A 23,462-nucleotide genomic window follows, 5' to 3' on the forward strand; every position below is an offset into this window, starting at 1 on the left:
GTCCAATGCTGCCCGGTGGTGGCCCCAGTAATGGAAGTTCCAGATCCGAACAATTCTGGACAGGTCATTAGGCGTCATAACCCTTTAAATTTTAAGGATATAAAACAACTTAAAGAGGCAACTTTAAATTATGGAGCACAGGCTCCCTTTACACTTTCCTTAATGGAATCTTTTGCGTCTCTTAATTTGACACCTGGCGATTGGCAGCAGCTTTGCAGAGCAGCTCTGTCGGGGGGAGATTATTTGATTTGGAGAGGTGAGTTTCAGGAAAGATGCAGCCAGACAGCCCAAAGAAATGCACAGGCCGGACAGCCCCAGAGAAATGTGGAGATGCTTGCCGGGAGTGGTCAATATGCCACCATTCAGCAACAAATGCAATATGACATCGCAGTCTATGCCCAAGTGGCAGCAGCGGCCCAAGGGGCTTGGAAAGCATTGCCTTCCAAGGAAGGAGGGGATCATCTGTCCAAAGTCCTTCAAGGACCTTCCGAACTTTTCAAGACTTCGTAGACCGTCTCAGCCAGGTAGCAGAAAGAATATTTGGGGGCATTGGGCCTGCGATGCCAGTCATAAAGCAGATGGCATTTGAAAATGCAAGCAAATATTGTAAGGAAGCCCTTCGCCCCTATCGCAATAAAAGTCTAAATGACTATATCCGGATCTGTAGGGACATTGATGGGAACTTCATCCAGGGCCAAGTGTTAGCTGCTGCTATTCGGCCCCAAGTGGGGAAAGAAAGACCTACTCTGGGAAGGAGAAAAACATGTTTCAGCTGCGGCAGGGAGGGACACTTCCGTAGAAAGTGCCCTCAAAATAGTACTACGGGTCTCAAGAGACCTGGTTTATGCCCCGTTGTCGAAGGGGATATCATTGGGCCAATAACTGCTACTCTAAAACTGACCGGGAAGGAAATTTCCTTCCTGCTAATAATAATCAGGGAAACGGGAGGAGGGCCCTGCCCCAGGGCCCCAAAACCAATGTTACGGGGCAATGACCCCTGCTCTGGGCAGTGGCAGGACTCATTTTCTCCCCCAGAGCAACCCCTTCATATCTCAAACCTCCTTAGAGCCACCTCAGGGAGTGCAGGATTGGACCTCGCTCCCTCTGCCCGGGCAATCCTAACACCGGAAATGGGGATCCAGGCCCTCCCTACTGGGGTGCATGGGCCATTGCCCCCAGGCACGGTCGGACTACTCTTGGGATGGTCCAGTACACCCCAGTGTTATAGACCAGGATAGTGAGGGGGAGATTAAAATAATGACATCAGTGGGCAGTGGGGTTGTTGCCATCCCTGCAGGAGAACGGATTGCTCAGATACTCCTCCTCCCTACAGCTCCTTGTGAGGCTAGAAAAATTAAAGAGAAAAGGGGCAACCAAGGTTTTGGAAGTACCGGCCCGGCAGCATTTTGGGTAGCCACTATGGAGAACTGCCCCCAGCTTACATTAAAGATAGAAGGCAAGTCCTTTAGGGGCGTCTTAGATTCTGGGGCAGATTTTTCTGTCCTCTCAGATAAATTCTGGCCCCCCACCTGGCTGAAAGAGGAAGGGACAGTGACCCTCCAGGGAATAGGACAGGCTGTGCCGCCAAAAAAGCCTCAGAATCCTAAAGTGGCAAGACTCTGAGGGCCACACGGGGCTTTTCCAGCCATATGTTTTGCCTGGCCTCCCTATTAACCTCTGGGGACAGGACCTCATGCAAGAAATGGGAGTGGTCCTCACCATCCAGGCACCCAAGTCCAAAAGCAGGGGCCCCCAGATGACACAAGGGAGGGGCTGGAGCCCGGGGAGGGAACTAGGTAAACTAGAACAGGGAGAAGTTTGCTCTGTGGCATCCCTCCCTTTGGAGACCAGGGCCCCACGGGATAGGAAGGGTTTTGGCCATTTTTGATGAGGGTCACTGTTGCGCCGCCAGCCCCCATATCCATCACATGGCTATCAGATGATCCAGTATGGGTGGAACAGTGGCCCTTACCAGCGGAGAAACTAAGGGCGGCTCACCAGCTAGTTCAAAAACAATTGGAGGCAGGACATTTGGTTCCTTCCATGTCCCCTTGGAATACCCCTATATTTGTAATAAAAAAATCTTCAGGGAAATGGAGGTTACTACAAGACATGAGGGCAGTGAATGCGACCATGCAACCTATGGGGGCTCTGCAGCCTGGCTTGCCCGTGCCTGTGGCCATTCCTAGAGACTGGCATTTGATTGTCATTGACTTGAAGGATTGCTTCTTTTCTATTTCCTTGCATTCTCAAGATAGTCCTCGGTTTGCATTTAGCCTTCCTGCGATTAACTTTAGGGAGCCTGCCCTTCGCTTCCAATGGGTGGTGCTCCCCCAAGGGATGGCTAATAGTCCAACTATATGCCAGATTTATGTAGCTGCCTGTTTAGATCCCCTCAGACGTAAGTTCCCTGATCTTTACATTATCCACTACATGGATGATATTCTTTTGGCCGCGGCCGAAGAAAGACAATGTTACATAGCCTTTGCAGAGCTACAGGAGCTTCTGGATGCCCGAGGATTTATTTTGGCTCCTGAAAAGATCCAAAAGAGACCCCCTTATACTTATTTGGGTCATCAAATTCAACAAACTGGCCTCCGGCCACAAAGACTCCAGATCGATTGTTCAAATTTAAAAACACTTCATGATTGGCAGAGATTCTTGGGAGAGGTGCAATGGTTTCGCCCTTCTCTTTCTATTAAAACAGGGGCTCTTAAAGCGCTTTATGATATTCTTCCTGGGGACCCTGCTCCAACTTCCCTAGACAGATTACCCCAGAGGCCAGGGAAGCCCTACAATTGTTGTTAAGAAGTATAGAGCAAGCCCACCTTCGGCGTATAGATTATGGGCAGCCCCTTGTTCTGGTTGTACTTTCATCTAGCTTTTCGCCCACTGCCGTGTTTTGGCAGACTGGTCCTATTTATTGGATACATTTGTCAGCCTCCCCTAAGAAGGTAGTGACCCCTTACTATGATCTCGTTTTACAATTGTTGTGGAAGGCACACAAGTTTAGCATTCAAACCTTTGGAAAGAGTCCTGATAAAATTATCCTTCCTTATGGTAAGGAGGAGGTGGAACATCTACAGATCTTCCATGATGGGTGGACCCTGTTTATTACATCTACAGGTGCCCAGTTTGATAACCATTATCCCAATAGCCCCTTGATGTCTTTTTTTAAACAACACCCTGTGATCTTTCCCAAGATTTTAAAGGAGAACCCTCTAGTTGGAGCTCGCTCAGTCTTTACAGACGGCTCCTCCAAGGGTTTCGCGGTGGTGGTTTCTTCTCAGGTGCGGAAGAGGGTACCCATAAGGCAGATGTCAGCACAAGCCGCCGAGTTGTTTGCTTGCTTGATGGCTTTCCAAATGTTTGAGGGAGAGCCTTTTAATTTATATACTGATAGTGTTTATGTTGCCAACATTGTTAGACCTTTAGAAACTTCTCCATATGTTCTTCCAACCTCCCAGGTTCGTTCCTTATTAGTTCAGCTCCAACATCTTATTTGGCAGCGCATTCACCCTGCTTATGTGGGATTTATTCATGCACATACTAACCTTCCAGGACCCCTTGCCCAGGGCAATGAAATTGCTGACTCCTTGACCCGCCCTAGGGTCTTATTTACTCAGGAGCAGCTGGCCCACCAACTCCATGAGAGGTATCATCTAAATGCCCGCTCCATTAAATTTCACACTGGGTGCCCCTTATCCATAGCTACACAGATTACCTCTCAGTGCCCTGATTGTGCCCCTTATCATAATTCTCCCAATGAGGGGGGTAAATTCCCGGGGCCTCAGGGCCAACCATCTCTGGCAAATGGATGTCACTCACCTGCCGCAGGCAGGGAAATTAAAATACATGCATGTCTCGGTGGATACGTATTCTAAACTGATTTTTGCCTCTCTCCACTCAGGAGAGAAAATTAAAGATGTTATTTCTCATTGCCTGCAGGCCTTTGCCTACATGGGCGTACCCGATGCCCTAAAAACAGACAATGGCCCTGCCTATGCCAGCAATCGCTTTGCTGCCTTTTGCAGGGAACATCACATTGTCCATTCTTTTGGTATTCCTCACAACCCCACAGGACAGGCTATTGTGGAGTGCACCCATGCCACTCTCAAACAGTATTTTAAGAAAATAAAAAAGGGGGAGTATGTTACCTCCCCCAATATTCAGTTATCTACCATACTTTACATTTTAAATTTTTTGACCATAGACCATAATAATTTGTCTGCTATGGAGAGACATTGGAACAAACCCTCCCAGTCCTTGGGATGGGTCAGATGGAAGGATTTGATTACAGGAAAATGGCAGCCACCCACTCCCCTACTAGCTAGGGTCCGAGGGGCCGTTTGTGTTTTCCCTCCAGGAAGTGAGAAGCCCATTTGTGTCCCCGAACGGTGCATTAGACATGTCGACCCCAATACTACTCCGGATACTAGTAATGCTCACCATGATAAAGATGATCCAACCATTGCTGAACACTCAGGTAAGGGAAATATGGGCATTGGTGAGGATTCCCCCCCATGTTAATGCCAGTTAGTCATTCCAGCTCCCTGTTCATCCATTTTATAACACCAATAATACATTGGAAGCGGCTGCTGCCAATGAGGTTAAAAAGTCAGAAACTAGACATTCTGAGTTTCCCCCTCCTAAGCCTGATACCAGGGTCAGGAAGTAGGGGAATCCAAGAGATTCCCAGCGGCATACGCCTTTAATCCCAACACACCTTTATGCAAGTTCCAGGACAGCCTCCAAACAATACAGAGAAACCCTGACTCAAAAAAAAAATTGGTAACAGTAAAGAGGTACTGGTATTAAGTAAAGAAAAAGAAAAAGACAAAGGTATATGGAATGGAAAATTTTGTTTACATTTAAGTTCTATTTTGTGAATCATCTCTAAAAACTTTTGGCCAAAAGCCTGGCCTCTCCACCTTGCATCTACAGAATTACAAGGAGTAGGTACGGCTGTACCCCATGACTATAGCTCAAATGGAGGAATGATAAAGAACATACAGGACTTTTTAACCCTTTTAGTTCAAGGATTGGCTGGAGTTGTTCTTTTACATAGATTTCAATTAAGGGAGCTTCATTGCAACAGACTAATCCCATTACCTAGGGAAAAAGGATGACAGAAAGATGCATGTATGTTCTAAATGTATGGTGTGGCCACACCGGTATGTATGAAATGTGATTGTGAATGCGTGAGTGTGAACTGCTTATATGATTAAAAGGATACTTAAATCCCTTCAAAAATAGTTAAAAAGCTACCTAGATTGCTTTATATATAGCCAAAAGGAACATCCAGCCAGTCTGTTAATGTTTTAACAGAAAAATTTAAGATGCAAATGAGGCCTTGTCAGCTATTGAGAGCTCTACAGGTTAGATTGGGAAAGACTGCTCACAGACTTCAAATACTTTTCAAAAGTTATTTGGACACAGTATAGTTTACAATCTTTGAGTGATTTTCAGAAGTTTTTGGTAAATATTCAAAGGATATGTCCTTTTTAATGGACATCTACAAATAATCTAAGTAGTAAGCCCAATTTACCTAGATAGTTAACCAAGGAGGGTAGACAAATCCTTCTACTGTTATGGCCCAGCTTCAACAGCTCAAAAAATTTTTTTTAGAAAATAAAAAAGGGGAAATAATGCCCCCAGCCCCCACATGACTCATCAAATAATACACTCCTCATTTAAAAATTTTATAATGTGAATGCCAGTGAGCTTCAGACAGATTCTGGCATGATGGAACTTGAGCAACCATTGCTCAGGTCAAATGGAGACATCCATTCACTAGACAGTGGAGATGACCCTAATTTGGGGTTGAGGTCATGTTTGTGTTTTCTTGCAGGAAAAGAATAAAGCTTTGTCAGCTGTCAGACCATTTAGTGAGATGCATGGAGCAGAGAAAAACTTGACCTGAGACCATGGGAGCCTACCTAAGCCAGTTTGAGTGAGATCTCCTAAATCAGTGTTCTTGACCCTTGATGTCATCGAATCTACAGCCCAAGAAAGAAAGAAAACAGTCGGTTCGAGATTTCCAGTTTCTCAACAGACCTGCTGCATTAACCTTCCAGACCCGTGAGTTTTCATCCCGAAGCCAACAGAGAACTGGAAAGACTAACTGTCTGCCCTTGACACACCTTGAAACAACAGAATTCATTTTGCCAGTTTTCCCTTTAGGGGAAAAAAGGACCCATTTAAAGTATTTGGACATTGGTATGGACTATGAGTGGCAAAAGCCTCTTTTCAGTATTTGAACAGGACATGGTCACTTGAAATATCAGACTTGATGGTTCCTGTTTCTGGAATCACGACTAGGCCAGTGTATTTTTCTGGAGAAATGCAACTTGTCCTAATGCGACAACTATTGTTCATATTTTTCGTAATGCTATATGTGTAACATCAATGATTGTACCTAATGTATCTGTGCAAGTACACTTTCTAAATGCTTTCCTGAGCAGATCTTGGAATGATTGTAAACTTTATCAAATTGTAAATGTAAATCACATGCAGGTTACCCTTGTAACAGACGAAGGCTGGTAGAATGTTATGGCCCAGATCTGGTGATGGGTATGGTGATGGAGAGGCGCTATGTCGATGGGGGTCCTGGAAATGGTGGCAGTGGCAGTAGGCATTCTGGCTTTATGCCGAGCTCAAACGTGCCTTGTTCCAGAGGCAAGAGATCCGTAACCAAGTATTGCTTAGCTTAGCCCATGGCAATCCCGATAGCCATGAAGGTTGGTTACAGATGATTTAAGGTTGGGCAACCTATGGGGAAGACCCCTCCCACCTAAGACAGGGGTTCAAGGTCCCCCAAAGACAGGAAAGGGAGGGTGACCCTACTTGACCTAAGCCAGGAGTGCCTCATTTGAAAATAAAAAGGGGTGAATTGTGGGAACACCAGACCTTGAGCAGAGACCCACTTTCCCTTCTGCCTGGGAGTAGGCAGCTGTAAGACAATGTTTAGTAAAAACATGTTTACTAAAAACGATACAATAAGTTCCTGGAAAAGGCCTTCCCATGGAAACCGCCCTGACCTCGACCTTGTCCAAAGACTAACCGCACCTTCAAAACCCACACACATCCACCTCTGGTCAGAGCAGAACCAGCCAGGGTAGAGGAGAGAGCAGAAGCTTCTCTGGTGGGAGCTTTTCTGAGGAGGTTTTCTTGAACCTTTTTTGGAGCCTGTTTAAAGTTTTCTTTACATCATTGAACAAGTCTCCGTGTTGTCAATCCCCGACACCCTCTGCACGTTCTCGGACACAGGCCGCGCAGCAGACGTGACATTTAGGTATCAGATTGAAAAAATATTCAATAGTGGTCACTTCAGTTATTATTTTCATCATGCTCTTGATCCAAGAATCAAGGTCAAGTGGCAGGACTTTGACACAGTAACACCTCCTTTTCTTCACAGCGGTGTCACCACAGACTGCATCTATAGTTTGGGCTCTGTGTGAATGTTTTTCAGCCTCCACCATGCCACAGAAAACACATAAAATATAGAATCTTTTATATACTATGTGGCTTTGCAGAGTACATGCTTCAAGAGTAACAGAAAGATGATTTTCATGTATATATTGCACGTACAATTTGTCAGTGGGTGCATTCAGCTGTAAAACTAAACCTCTGTAACCACAAGCATGGTGGTATTAGTGATTGTTCACTTATGTGGAATACTGCTTACTTTGGGTTATATCCAGGAGTATCTCTGATAACCAAACTCATTACTCTTTTTATTTTCTTTCTGTGCTATGTACTCATTAATATTGTGCTGTAGGACTGTCTTGTCAGTGGGTTAACTTGAATGTGTGCTTTAAGAATGATACAACTTTGAGTGATGCTTCTGTATTTCCAGTCCTTTTATGTTTGTCACAAAATTAACGAGTTTGATCTTGGGAACGGTTTTTACTGTCTTGGAAATGATCAATTTGCTGACTAGAGAGGGAACTGCATTTTGTCTTAAAATGGTATCTAAACATGAATGGCTTCCTGAAGCTGCTTGGTGATGCTTCTTATAGACAAAGTCAAATTGAAAAAGTAAAAAATGGATTGCTTTTCTAAAGTCAGACTTTCTGATGTTCATCACTTCATTTTTTAAACTGCACTATCTTTTTTACTGTTTTTGAAGCTTTCTGGAAAAATTGCAACAATAACACCATGAATTTTGGTATATTTGTGTATTTAAATTTATATTTTTTTCTTTGACGAATAGTAACAATGCTAAAGACTTAGTATTGCAAATTTCAAGTATAATATTGCAGAATGGTGACAGTGAAGAATGTGAATCAAAGAACAAAATAAGTGACATGCACCTGACATGGAAATACGTTTTAGGCAAGTGGGATCTCAGTTCTGTATATCTTGTAGCACCTGACAAAGTGTTTACATATATGAACATTACTGTAAATGGAGTTCTTAATTGGCCTAAATAATGAAAACCTGTGGTCAGATATAGAGGAAAATGCTGAGAGATCACAGAAAAGAAGGAGCAAGCCAACGCCACCTTTACCTCATTATCTTCCCAGTAGGAAAGAGTACAAGTTCCTATTTCCTCTAGCTTATATCCTCTCTCCACTCAGCCATCTTACTTCCTGTCTCTGCCCAACCATCATAGTCCTTGCCTTTCTGTGCACACCTCCTGACCTCTATCATTAGCTAGTGGCCAGCTCCATCCTCTGATCTTCAGACAAGTTTTATTTGTACAAGGAAGTTGTCACCACACATTACAAACAATTTAGTGTGCTTACTGTAAAAAATATGCTTCATGAGAGATCAGGAAGACCGAGTCAGGGAAAGAATAGAGGAGAGTAAGAAAAGAGATACCTTAATGGAGGGAGCCATTATAGGTTTAAAGAGAAATCTGGCAATAGGGAAATGTCCAGAGATAGAAGGATGACCCCAACTCAGCAATAGTGGAGAGGCTACCTTAAATGCCCTACCCTTATAATGAAATTTATGACTACTTTAAAAGCCATCCTAGAGTCTTCATTCAGTAGCATATGGAAGTAAAAGAAGACACCCATATCTAAGCACTGAACCAAACTCCTGGAATTCAGTTGTTGAGAGGGAGGAATGATGAGCAAAGGGGTCAAGACCAGGCTGGAGAAAAACACAGAAACAGCTTATCTGACCAAGTGAGAGCACACAGACCTGAGTCATAAAGCTGAGAAACCAGCATTGGACCAAACCAAGCCCTCTGAATGTGGGTGTCAGTTAGGAGGCCTTGGGCAGACTATGGGACCTCTAACATTGGAACCAGTATTTATCCCTAGTTCACAAATGGAGGGTTACTCTCTCAACCCAGATACAAGGAGGAGAGCCTAGGTCCTCCCCACAAAGTGACAAACATTGATAACCCCCATGGAAGGCCTCACCCTCTCTGAGGAGTGGATGCAGGATGGGTTGGGGGTTGGGGGGCATGGGGGGATGAAAGGAAGAGGGAACCAGAATTAATATGTAAAACAAGATTGCTTCTAAAATAAATAAGCTTATATTTCTAATTGAAAGAAGTTTTTTTTCCTTCATTAAAAAAAATCCCCATTCTACCTAATCATAACTTGATAGCATAGAGTCCATGACCTCATCTGGGGAAATGGTCCCATGTTAGTGTCTATAATCAAATGTTATGAGAGAATTCTGTGAAAGTTACTCCCTACATTCCAATTTATGATGCATAATTAGGAAATAGATTAATGGTTGCTGTCTTTTGTACATTCTTTTCCATTTCAGTTAAATTGGGGCTTGGTTTTTTTTCTTTTCTTTTTTAATTTAATTTAGAAACAATGTTATTTTACATATCAATCCCAGTTCCCTCTCCCTCTCTCTTGTTTTTTTAATAGCATTCTTGATAGTATATACTTACTCTTTATGTATGCATGAACTAAATCACTAAGAAGACAAAAGATAAAAGTTAAAGTTAATCTATGGAGCTACACATGACAAATCTACAATATGTAAACACATACACATGTGTATGGAAAACCAAGAATTGTTTAAAATGCCATAATTTGACTGGATGATGTAGTTTGTGGCTCTCATCCCTTCTATGAGAAATTAGGAATACACCACTTCTTAATTCCTCACTATTATTTGCCAATAACTATATAGACATTTCATTTATACTAGGGAAATTTACTCCATCTCCATGCATACGTCAACCTATTATTTTAGCTCATCTTCTATTTCTTTTCCACAATAGTTTCTGTGTCACTTGCTTTTTCCAGGGAATCCATCATTTGTTGGCTGAATTCATATTCTTTCTTTTCTTTCCTGACATGTTGATCAGAGAAATACTTCATCTCTTCTTTGTGTGCTATTATTTCTTTGTGCCAGTGACTTTACTTGGAAGCCCACCTTCAAGAACTTCATTACCATCCTAGTTGCTTGCTGGGTGTTTTTGTTGTTGTTCATTCTCACTTAATTTTGAAAGAATTTATTTATAAAAGAAAGGCAATTCACTATTAAAATGTCACTTTAATTGATAAAAGTGTCAAGAAATACAGTTTCTATCAGTCAGCAGGCAAACTTCTTAATACCAAGACACCCAGTGTCATTAGTTAATAGTAGTTCACAGAACAGACCTACTGAGTGGAAAACAGATGACAAACTCTCCAACACAATTAACTTCCAAGTTTCTCATTTCATCTTTCAATCTATTCATCTGTTTAAGTTATCTTTCAGAGTTCCTCTGGGTTGTAATACATGGATGTGTCTACAGGGGCAGGAGTGTCACACCATTGCATCACCTACTACAAAGAGAGAAAAATCATGGGTGGAGGAGTAATGATTCTACCTTCCAAGATTAACAATTTCCAGTTCGTCTTTATTTTTCCTTCATGGTTTTTATAAAATTACAATTATTTCTCTATTTGTTGTTTGTCATTGAATGATGTTGTTTTTGAGAATAGCCATTTGATAGCAGAGACAGTGAGAAGATACGCACAGGACAAAGAGAAATCCCTCTGGCCCATTAAGACGCCTGTTGTCAGATGTCTTGCCATTACTCTGTTTCTAATATCAAATTAGATTCTTTCCTTTAGTTAATGTAATTGTTTACTTTAGGATTACTTTTTGGTACTACTATTATTTTGCTGAAGAGACATCATCTCAACCTGCTTTCTTAACACTTACCCATTTATCCACAGATTAGTACAGTTTCCGGTGCTCATCAGAGAAGATTCTTCATGCATTCAAAGGCAGTTAATATAGAAACACACAGCTAGTCAAAGTGCAGTGAGGAAGTGCTCAGTGCTAACTTGAACATCTCTATCACATCCTCTTCCCTACGAAGCCCAGAGAGCATCATTGTAAGTGCCAGACATCAGGGTAGACTGATACCAAATAATATCTCTGGACATGATAGGGCTGTTAGTTTCATGAATTCACACCAGCTAGGTTTGCCTGTCTAGGACAGACCCAAGATCGAGCTAGTCAACACTACAACATGGGTTGGGGATGCTTTAAGTCTCCACCCCTAATTATGGAGTTTGGCAGGTAACAACTATAGAGAGAGTCAGTTTTCTTCCTCAGTGTGGCTGATGTTCCAATGCATGCCCTATACCCTTGCAGAATAATTAATTGAATTCACTTAATTATAATGATGGACATGATAATAACGGTGATTAAACAAAAATGAAATTGGAGGGAGGATGGGGTGGTGCTTCAGGAAGCAATAGAAGGAGGGAGGAGGGTAAATATGATCTAAGTACATTGTATAAATATATGAAGCTACCAAAATTTACTATTATTACTATTGCTACTACTGCAACTGCTGCTGCTGCTGCTGCTACTACTACTACTATTAGCAAATACTACTTCTCATTCTGATTCTCCTCTGCCTGTTTAATGGTTATAAATGTCCCGTGTGACCTCCTGTGGCATTTGGTGTTCTACAATAAACAGAAAGGTCCTATAGCAGTCGTTATGCTGTGATTTGGTTATAGATAAGGGCCATTTAATCAGTCAATTTTGGATTTCATCTCATGAACACCTTATTTCAGGAGTTCATCAGGGCAGCTCTAGTCCCAGCACTGCCATCAATATCACAGTTAGCTCTGGCAAGTAGGCACTGCCTCTGGGAGTGAATTATATAAGTCTAGGCTCAAGGCATCAGCTTTTGTTTCACCAAAAATCCAGATTCTTTTCTGTGTCCTAACCCTTCCCTTCTTTTGCATTTTGACTTTTCAAGAGGAGAAAAAGTAGAAAATACATCTCATTTTTACTTCCAAAATTCAGATATTTTTTTCTCTGGATTAAAAATATATGTACAGGAGTATTCTGGCTGACAACTAAAGGTAGAACTTTGTTCATATTTAATAGCCACAAGGCTCCAGTGATGCTTTATTATTTTCCACTTGATATAGGATTTCCTATAAAAATCTGCTGTGGGCATATTTACATATATAGATATTTCTTAATAATAAAGGGTTCTTTGAAAGACATTAGGGAAAAAGAAGAAGAAACAAGCAACTTTCTTTACTGATGAGTGACTTTTTGAAACATTATCATTTAACTTGGCCACATTAATTTTATCTAGTAGTAATAACATAAAATTCAAATATTTATTGTCAAACATATTAGTTGTTTATAACCCTTTCTTACCATAAATGATAGTGTGATAAAATGTTTTTCTTACAATCAGAAGCTTGAGCCAACAAATTTGTGTGGCATAGCTTGGGTGAGAGGGTATGGCACTGCTATTCAGTGACATATATTAGATGACACTACACATGATTACAAACCCACAATAGCAGATTAATAGACCTAGCACCAGTGGGACTATCAAAATATACCACTCTGAACAGTTACAAACATACCAGTATCAGTGGAGGCAATCTCTAATATTTTATGCTGAGTCTTTGTGTTAGCCAGAGGAAGAGCAAAGAGGTATGAAAATCCTCAATATACTCACATTTGCAAAAATTCAGAGGATTTCATGTATTTTTAGTAAAATCTCAAAGATTTGAGATGATTTGTTGAAAAAGAAGCTACTTGCTGAGGTAGGTGACAATGATGCTATGTTGACAATGACACTATTTTGATAGAGGTAGTAATGGTCTAGTAAGCATAAGTTTTCCTTTCCATAGTGTGGAGCTGATGCTCACAAATTGAACTTCAATGAAGAACTCTCTTCATACCTAAGTGATACTATGTGTCTCCCTCATGCAAGTGTCAGATTATATTAGTAAATTATTGAATGCTACTTCAGATGTAGTGTTAAGGAAGGAGAGGTATTTCTTTTTTATGTTCTGTTACACTTTATTTTTCACTGTCATCTCATGGTCTTTTCAGATTTTTTTTCTTTTTATTTTTCCTTTTAAAATTTTAAATTAGAAACAATTTTGTTTTACATGTCAATCTCAGTTCCCTGTCCCTCCACCCCTCCCTTGCTCCCTATCACACCTTTCCAATTCCCTTTCTGCTCCCCAGGGAGGGTGAGGCCTTCTGTGGAGGATCATCAAAGTCTGTCATATCATTTGTAGCAGGGCCTAGACCCTCCCCCATGCGTCTAGGCTGAGAGAGTATCCGTCTATGTGGAGTGGGCTCCCAAAATCCATTTGTGTACTAGGGATAAATACTGATCCACTACCAGAGGCCCCACAGATTGCCCAGTCTTCCTAATTGACATCCTCGTTCAGAGGGTCAGGTTCAATCCTATAGTGGTCTCCCAGCAGCCAGTGTGGGGTGCATGAGCTCCCCCTTGTTCAACTGATTCTGTGGTTTTCTCTAGGCTGGTCGTGACCCCTTTACTCATCACTCCTCCCTCTCTGCAACTGGATTCCAGAGTTCAGCCCAATGTTTAGCTGTGGGTGTCTGCTTCTGATTCCATCAGCTACTAGATGAAGGCTCTAGGATGGCATAAAAGGCAGTCATTTATGTCATTATCAGAGGAGGGCATTTAAGGCAGCCTTTCGACTATTGCTTAGATTGTTAGTTGAAGTCAACCTTATAGATCTCTGGTTATTTCCCTAGTGCCAGATTTCTCTTTAAACCTATAATTACTCGCTCTATTATGTTATCTCTTTTCTTGCTCTCCTCTATTCTTCACCTGACTTTACCTTTCTGCTTTCTCATGTCCCCTCTCCCCTCCTTTTCTCCCCTTCTCTTTCTCCCAACTCCTTCTACCCTCCCACCATGCTCCCAATTAGCTCAGGAGAGCTTGTTCCTTTCCCCTTCTCCAGGGGACTATGTGTGTCTCTCTTAGTGTCCTCCTTGTTCCTTGCTTGTCAGGAGATGTGGATTGTAGACTGGTAATCCTTTGCTCTATGTCTAAAATCCATATATGAGTAACTACATACCACATTTGTCTTTGGGGTTGGGTTACCTCACTCAGGATGGTTTCTTCTAGTGCCATGCATTTGCCTGCAAATTTCAAAGTTTCATTGTTTTTTTTTCCTTCTGAGTAGTACTCAGTTGTGTAATGTAGCACATTTTCTCCATCCACTCATCAGCTGAGCAGCATCTAGACTGATTCCAGGTTCTGGATATTACAAATAATGCTTCTATGAACATAGTGGAACAGACATCCTTATGGTAGGTATGCACATCTTTTGGATAGATGCCTAAGACTAGAATTGCTGGATCTTGTGGTAGACCGATTCCCATTTTCCTGAGAAATTTCCATATTGATTTCCAATGTGGCTGTTTGAGTTTGTACTCCCACTAGTAGTGGAGTAGTGTTCCCCTTTCTCCACATCCTCTCTAGCATAAACTGTCATTGGTGTTTTTGATTGTAGCCATTCTGGCAGGAGTAAGATGGTATCTCAGAGTTGTTTTGATTTGCATTTCCCTGATGGCTAAGGAAATTGAGTAGTTTCTTATGTGTCTTTCAGCCATTTTCGATTCCTCTATTGAGAATTCTCTATTTAGTTCTATACCCCACTTTTTAATTGGATTATTTGGTGTTTTGGTGACTAGCTTCTGTCAGATGTGAGGTTTGTGAATACCTTTTCCCATTCTGTGGGCTGTCTTTTTGTCTTGTTAATGGTGTCTTTTGCCTTACATAAGCTTCTCAGTTTGAGGAGCCCCATTTATTAATTGTCGTTCTCAGTGTTTGTGCTACTGTTGTATTGTTCAGGAAGAAATCTCCTGTACCAGTTTGTTCAAAGGTACCACCTACTTTCTCTTTCTAAGAGGTTCAGTGTGACTGGATTTATGTTGAGTTCGTTGATCCATTTGGACTTAAATTTTGAGCATGGCGATGCATATGGATCTATCTGCAGTCTTTTACATGCCAGCGTCCAGTTATTCCAGTACTATATGTTAAAGATGTTTTCTTTTTTCCATTGTATACTTTTAGATTCTTTGTCAAAAATCAGGTAGTCATAGGTCTGTCAGTCCATATCAGGGTTTTCAATTCAATTCTATTGGTCTACAGGTATGGCTGTTTTTGTGCCAATACCAAGCTGTTTTCAGGATTATAGCTGTATAATAGAGCTTGAAGTCAGGGATGCTGATTCCTCCTGTAGTTCCTTTATTGTACAGGGTTTTTTTGCTATGTTTCTCCATATAAAGTTGAGAATTGTTCTTTCAAGTTCTGTGGAGAGTTGTGCTGGGGTTTTGATGAGGATGCCACTGAATCTGTAGATTGCTTTTGGCAACATTTTCATTTTTACTGCATTGATGCTACCTATACAAGAGTATGGTAGATCTTTCCATTTTCTTGAATCTTCTTTAATTTCTTTCTTTAAAGTCTCAAAATTCTTGTAATAAGTGTCTTTCACTTGTTTGGTTAGTGTTATCCCAAGGTAATTTATGTTGTTTGTGGCAATTGTAAAGGGTGATTGTTCTCTTATTTCTTTCTCAGCATATTTATACAGTAGGGCTACTGATTTTTTTTGAGTTAATCTTGTATCCTGCCACTTTTCTGAAGGTGTTTATCAGCTGTACGTATTCCCTGGTAGAGGTTTTCAGGTCACTTATTTATACTATCTTATTATCTGCAAATAGTGAAAAGTTGATTTCTTCCCCAATTTGTATCCCATTGATCTCTTTTTGTTTTCTTATTGCTCTAGTTAGAACTTCAAGTACAATATTGAAGAGGTATGGAGAGAGTGGACAGCCTTGTCGTGTTCCTGATTTTTGAGGTATCACGTTGAGTTTCTCTCCATTTAGTTTGATGTTGACCATTTGGTTTGTTGTATATTGCTTTTTATTATGTTTAGGTATGTTCCTCTTATCCTGAATCTCTCCAAGGCGTTCATTATGAAGGGGTGTTGGATTTTGTCAAAGGCTTTTTCATCATCTAGTGAGATGATAATTTGATTTTTCTTTTTCAGTTTGTTTATATGGTGGGTTACACTGATGGATTTTTGTATGTTGAGCTATCCCTGCATCCCTGTGATGAAGCCTACTTGATCATAGTGGATGATTTTTCTGATGTGTTCTTGGATTTGATTTGTCAGTATTTTATTCAGTATTTTTGCATCAAGCTCAATAGGAATATTTTTCTGTTGTTCTCTTTCTTAGTTGTGTCTTCTTGTGGCTTGGCTACCAAGGTTGTTGAAGCCTCATAAAAATGACCCTTCTGCTTCTATTTTCTGAAATAATTTGAGGAGAATTGGTATTAGCACTTTCGTGAAATTTTGGTGGAATTCTGCACTGCAGTCATCTGTCCCTGGACTTTTTTTGGTTGGGAGACTTTTGATGACTGCTTCTGTTTCATTGGGAGTATTAATCCATTTAAATTGCTTATCTGTTCTTGATTTAATTTTGGTAGGTGATATATATCCAGAAAAGTGTCCATTTCCTTTAGATTTTTTAATTTTGAGGAGTTCAGGTTTTCAAATTATGATCTGATGATTCTCCAGATTTTGTCAGTGTCCAATGTTATTTCCTCCTTTTCATTTCTGAATTTGTTAATTTGCACGTTCACTCTCTGGTTTGGTAAGTTTGGATAAAGGTTTGTCTATCTTGTTGGTTTTCTCGAAGAAACAACTCTTCATTACATTGATTTTTTGTATTGTCTTCCTAGTTTCTACTTTATTGTTTTCATCCTGAATTTTACTCTTTCCTGCCATCTACTCCTCCAAGGTGAGTTTGCTCCTTTTTGTTCTAGAGCTTTCATTTGTGCTGTTAGTTCTCTAGTGTGACTATTCTCCAGTTTCTTCATATGGGCACTTAGTGATATGAACTTTCCTTTTAGCACTGCTTTCAAGTGTCCCATAATTTTGGATATGTTGTGTCTTTCTTCCCATTGAATTCTAGGAAGTATTTAATTTCTTTATTTTCTTCTTTTTCCCAGGAATGGTGCAATTGTGCATAATCAGCTTCCATGAATTTGTAGTTTTTCTGCAATTTGTGTTATTATTGAATTATAACTTTAAAGCATGGTCGTCTGATGAGATACAGGGGTTACTCCTATTTTTTTTGTATGAGTTGATGTTTGCGTTATTGCTGAGTGTGTGGTCGCATCTAGTAAAGGCCCCATGTGGCACTGAGAAGAAGGTATATTTTTTGTGTTTGGATGGAATGTTCTCTAGATGTCTGTTAATCCTAATTGTGTCATAACTTCTGTTATTTCCTTTATTTCTTTGTTAAATTTCTGTCTTTTTGTCCTGTCTAGTGGTGAGAATGGGGTGTTGAAGTCTCCCACTATAAGTGTGTGACATTTGATTTTTAGTAATATTTCTTCAATGAATGTGGATGACTTTGTATTTGGGGCATAGATTTTCGGAATTGAGACTTCATCTTGATGTATTTCTCCTGTGATGAATATAAAATGCCTCATTCATTGATTGATGTTAGTTTAAAGTCTAATTTGTTAGATATTAGGATTGCTATCCCACTTGTTTCTTGGGTCCATTTGATTGGAAAACCTTTTTTCAACCCTTAACCTTGAGGTACCATCTGTCTTTGAAGTTGAGGTATGTTTTTTGTATGCAGCAGAAGGATGGATTCTGTTTCCATATCCATTTTGTTAGCCTGTGTCTTTTTATAGGTGGGTTAAGATCATTAACATTGAGGGACATTAATGACCACTGATTTGTTCATTCTTGTTTGTTTTGGGTTTGTTGTGGTTGGTGGAATTGTGTGTGGATTTCCACCCATTTTACTTTTGGCTGTTGGTAAAGTGGGATTATCTATTGCATATGTTTTTCTGATTGAAGGTAACTTCCTTGGGTTTGAATTTTCCTTCCAGAACTTTCAATAGGGCTGGATTAGTGGATATGTATTTTTTGAATCTGATTTTGTCATGGAATATCTTGTTTTCTCCATCTCTAGTGATTTAAAGCTTTGGGTATAGTAGTCTGAGCTGGTATCCATAGTCTCTTAGTGTTGGTAGAATATCTATCTAAGGCCTTCTGGCTTTCCGAGTGTCCATGGAGATGTCAGGTGTAATTCTGATAGGTTTGCCTTTATATATTACTTGGCCTTTAACCTTGCTGCTCTTAATATTCTTTATTCTCTATGTTTGGAGTTTTGACTATTATGTGGCGATGGGACTTTTTTTGTGGTTCACTCTATTTGATGTTCTGTAATCTTCTCGTACTTTCATTAGCATGTCTTTTTTAGGTTGGGAAATTTTTCTTCTATGCTTTTGTTGAATATGCTTAAAATTTTCTTTGGTAGATGAATCTATTTCTCCTAGAGTATCTTCAATGCCTGAAATTCTCTCCTCCATTATCATGTATTCTGTTATGCTTGCATCTATAGTTCCTGATTGTTTACCTAGCTTTTCTATTTCCAGCATTTTCTTTCTTGTCTCTATTTCAGTTTTCAGGTCTTGAACTGTTTCCTTCATCTGATTGTTTTTCTTGCCTATCTTTACAAGATTTGTTGATTTCTTGTATTTTTTGTTTTTTTTTCTTCCATTTCTTGAAGGGATTTTTTTTTCATATCCTCTTTGAGGGTCTCTATCCTTTTCATAAAGTTATTCTCTTTTGTTTTTTCTGTGTTTGGAAGTTTAGGTCTTGCTGGTGTAGGGTTCCTAGACTTTGCTGGTGTCATGTTGGTTTTTCTGTTGTTGAATGTGTTTTTATATTGCCTTCTTCCCATCCCTTCTTCCAGTGGGTGCAGGAGGAGTCTTTTCCTTTCCTGTTGGGTACAGGTCCAAGGTTCCTTTCCGGTGGGTGCAAGCAGTTACTATACTCTGATGTCTCTTCTTTTCCTGTGGGTGGATGCAGGACTAGTGCTGGGGCCTTGGCAGTTTCTGGGTGGGCTGGACCGTTGGGATGGGTTCTCTGTGTGCAGTTCCCAGGCTTCAGGAGGCTCTGAGCATGACACTGGAATGCAGGCCAGAAACAAGTCCATGCTTACTTTGTCCCATGAGCAGAGAAAGGGACTATGAGGCTGGCAGTCTCTGGGTGGGCTGGATTGCCAGGATGGGATCCCCAGTGTGAAGTCTACAGGTTTTATGCAGCTCCCAGGAGAGATTTTTTTTGGTCTCCTCTGCCTGTTAGGCATTTGAGCAAAGCAACTTTCAAAACTAAGTGCTAAATAAAAATGATAACTTCACTGAACTGCAATGTTGACATAATTGTGGAAACAGTTATCTCTCCTCTCAAACTTGTTTTTGTGTCAACAGCAAACACGTCTATAATGTAGAGGTGCTGAATTCTGGGGTTCTGGTTATATAGTTGATTTTTTTTCTTAGATATGAAGATACTTTCTAAGCCTGACTTAACAAGATGGAAACTAGGGATAAACTGCCTGAAGTTATTCTCTGACCTCCATACATGTATCATGGTTTACACATGCTTACACACACACACACACACACACACACACACACACACATACACACACACACCTAATTTTATAAGTGTTATTCTTGTTGTTCCCCTTCACATACATACTTGAAAGATTTCCAAAGACTTCTAAAGGATTAGAAGGAGCATGAACTTTAAGTCACCTATGAAGGGAAGCCCACCAAAGGGAGAAACAAATTATAAGCTTTATTGGAGCTAATTTGAGAATAAAAATGTTTAATAGGTTGAGACACTGGGTTTTCAGGGTGTGACTTTTGTAGCTGCTAAAGGTACTATCCTGACACACAGTTACAAAAGAAAAATTACCAAATGCAATGTTCAGAGGATACCAAACTCAAGTACAGCAGCAAAACTTAATCTCCGACTTTCTCTTGGGAGCTTATTGATTGAATTAAGAACATATTTATACTTCAGACAGGGAAAGAAGAACCATTGCATCATTCTTCAGTTCTTTTCATATTATCTTCAAGAAAAATAACCAAATTGCATTGGAAAAGCACATGAATTGAGTCAATGAAAGTGTCTGGTGTGAAGATAAACAGTACTATCAGTCACTGGAATAGTTCCCTTGGCGCCCCTATCTATTGAGTATCAAGATAAACAGCACCCCATTTCCTCATATTTATATGCAATTTAGCGCACAGAAATACTTATTCTTAATACAGTAATTATGTAAGACCCACAGGAGGGCTCACATTCACTACTAGAGGTAAAGGATATAAACGTAAAGTATGAGTGTGTTTGCTTGTTCCTTTGGAAGATTGTTTGTTAATAGTCTGTAACCCCAAGGTAAGTCTTTCGTGATCACTCCAGGTAGGTGCTGCTGAATTCAATCCTGTTAGAACATAGATATTTTGTAAAGTTGAAATGTGAAATTGCATGTCTAAAACTCAGTTACTGTTATGAATCTGGGGGAAAAATTCGCAGTGACACTGGTGGGATTTAAAAGTTTTCCTGAAAACAAAATGTTATTCTTATGTTTCTGAGTTGCTGAAGTCAGTTTTCCTAAAGATATAAGGTAATTATATAGGACAGTCAGGGTACATGATTGTATATAACAAACTGAGACAGAGAAATAGGACTAGAGAGCTTAGCCATTGACAACTAGGTAGTTTTTAAAAAATTGTGCTTATCAAATTGCCCCATCTGTCATTTCCTAATATACAGTTAATCATTTGCATTTATTACACAAACTGTAATTTCCATTAGTTTTATGTTAAAATATTGATTTTCTTTAAGACCCTACTTAGTATTAGGTAGAATTGTTCTTTCCCGTTGTACTATATAAGACCTGCTGAACTTTATAAATGGGGATGCATCCTGTTGGTCATCATAGAGGTAGATGCTTATCTTCCTCTTTGGCCACTGTCAAAGGGTATGTTCTCATGGCAACAGCAACGACATGGATTGTAGCACTTCTTACTGCACAGGGTTTCAAGTACTGGCTTCAAACCTGTCAATCAAGATTCTATTGACCAAATAAAGTTTCACAGCAAACTCCAAATTAAAGACAGAGGGAAAGGCATACAAAGATCATATATCTGAAATAATGGGTAGGATAAAACTGAAATTAATAATATAATATATTACGATTTTTGCTCTTATCCCAATAACTTATTTTCTTCTCATATACATTTGCCTCTTACCCAAAACTTCCAAAATTCTTGACCAGTAGTAAAATCAGGCTTGAAATATAGGCTCTTATACTACTCCTAATATGATATGTGAGCTGAAAATCTAGCTAAATTTCCTTCTCCAAATGGTCATGGAACAAAAAGGAAACGATGTAATAAGTCAACTCACTTGAAGTACGGTAAGAAAGGAAGTTACAGTTTGCCTTTGTCCATGATGAATTTGGAACCCATTGGTAAAGTGATGGTAGGTCCTGTTACACTTTGATTGTGCCCATTTCAGGTCTCTGAGAATAGTCACCTCTTTCCATTGCTGTTTCCCATGTGGTGGATCTCAGATTCTTCATTCTGGAGACCCTTTCCTGTCAATCTTCCTCCACTATTTCTAAAAATACCTACTGAAGAATATATTTGTTTTGACTGTTTTTTTCCAGACAGTTTCATACCTTGATAGATTACTTGTCTTTTCTATCTTGAAATATCTCAGTTCCCATTAATTTACTGGTTATCACTTTTATAAACAGACATATTTCTGTAATGCATATTCATTTGATTTCAACCAATACACACAGTTATTTATTGTCCAACCTACCAAAATTTGGGATGTATTTCATGATTAGTTCTGTTTGTAAAATGGTCTACACCACAAGCTCAAATGTCAAGACTCAAGGACTGGGTGATCCACCTTTGACTAGGCTGTCTCCCAGTGGCTTAGGAAAGCTGCAATGAGCCTCTCTACCTTTTAATTAGGCTCAATTTATCTTCTAGAGTGTAGCCCCCCTCTACCTATTATTTGTTTTCTCTGCTTTATTTGAAGGTTTTCCACTTAGAGTGTGTCCTGCAATTGCCCTATAAGTATTTAAACTTTATGATACATTGCATATAAAACATTTGCTTAAACTTTCATTTCTTATAGTAAAATTCTGTTATTCACTGACCTGCCTTATGTTTATCATTTGATTTTTTATTTTAGTTTTGTTTATTATTGAAAATGGAAACTTACAATTTCTATCATAATTATAGATTTATTTTTTTCTCCATCTGTCCAGGTAAATACAGAATAAAGCTCTAGTTAACCTATCAAAGAATTTCAAATATTATAAAGCTCTAAGTCAGAAAGAAACTTGATTGGTTAAGGATCCCATGACCTGAAGAATTACATAGCATTGCATTCCTAGGTTTTCTTTCCCCCTTACTTATTGAGTTAATGCTAGAGAGGGCAGCAGCACAAAATTGCCAATAACTGCAGACAATCGTCTTAATAATAACCTGCTCTTTTGCCAAAGGACCAAATACTGCAACTTAACAAAACAGGAAAAAATTACACTAATAACCACTCTACTGATTTTAAATACCACAGAAGTAAGGTGGGTGCTTCTCTTTTTTTCCTCCAAGTAAAGGCTGATTAGAAGCTTGCCTCCTTCCCTTCCCAAGCTCAGTGAAGTCCTCTTACTGCCCCATTTACCTGGTGAAGCAATGCAGAGAAAGCCAAGTGTGTATCTGTGGGGAGTTCTGGGTAAGCAATAACAGGTATATTTCTTTACTCCATAAATTTCCAGGGTCAGCTAGTACCTAGTGTGGAGGCTAGTTTCACATCCTTACCACAGTAATAATGAAGATGTCTCTTACTTATGTATGGAGTTAGTTAGCAGTATTCCACAATAATTGGCTATCCCATGAAAAGGCAATGGCGTTCAGGTGGGGACAGCATCAAGGCACTGCTGTGTCCACAGGTTGTGTATGTGATGTTAGTGGGATTAGCTTGAACTCAAATTCTCATTCCATAGCAACAAGGATTCTAGCCAGAATCAATAGAGGGTTAGTGGAACCATAGCCTTCCACTCTACTTGGTAGTATAGAGGTAGTCCATTGTCCCCTGTCCAGTGACAGTCCCCTGTCCAATGGCACCAGGGCTTAAGAGAATATAGTAAATAAGATCTAAATTTGATAATACCCAAAGCTTCAGTAAAAAGTTACTTGTTGTCAAAGATACAGGAAGATTTCAAAATTTTGGTCCATAGCACACAAATCAATATGAAATAAAATGTTAAAGATGTGGCACAAAAATACAAAATAAACATAAAATATTTCATGAGCACTTATGAGCTACTTAAAAACA

This window comes from Mesocricetus auratus, unplaced genomic scaffold (genome assembly GCF_017639785.1).
Source record: "Mesocricetus auratus isolate SY011 unplaced genomic scaffold, BCM_Maur_2.0 Super-Scaffold_100020, whole genome shotgun sequence".
NCBI lineage: Eukaryota > Metazoa > Chordata > Mammalia > Rodentia > Cricetidae > Mesocricetus > Mesocricetus auratus.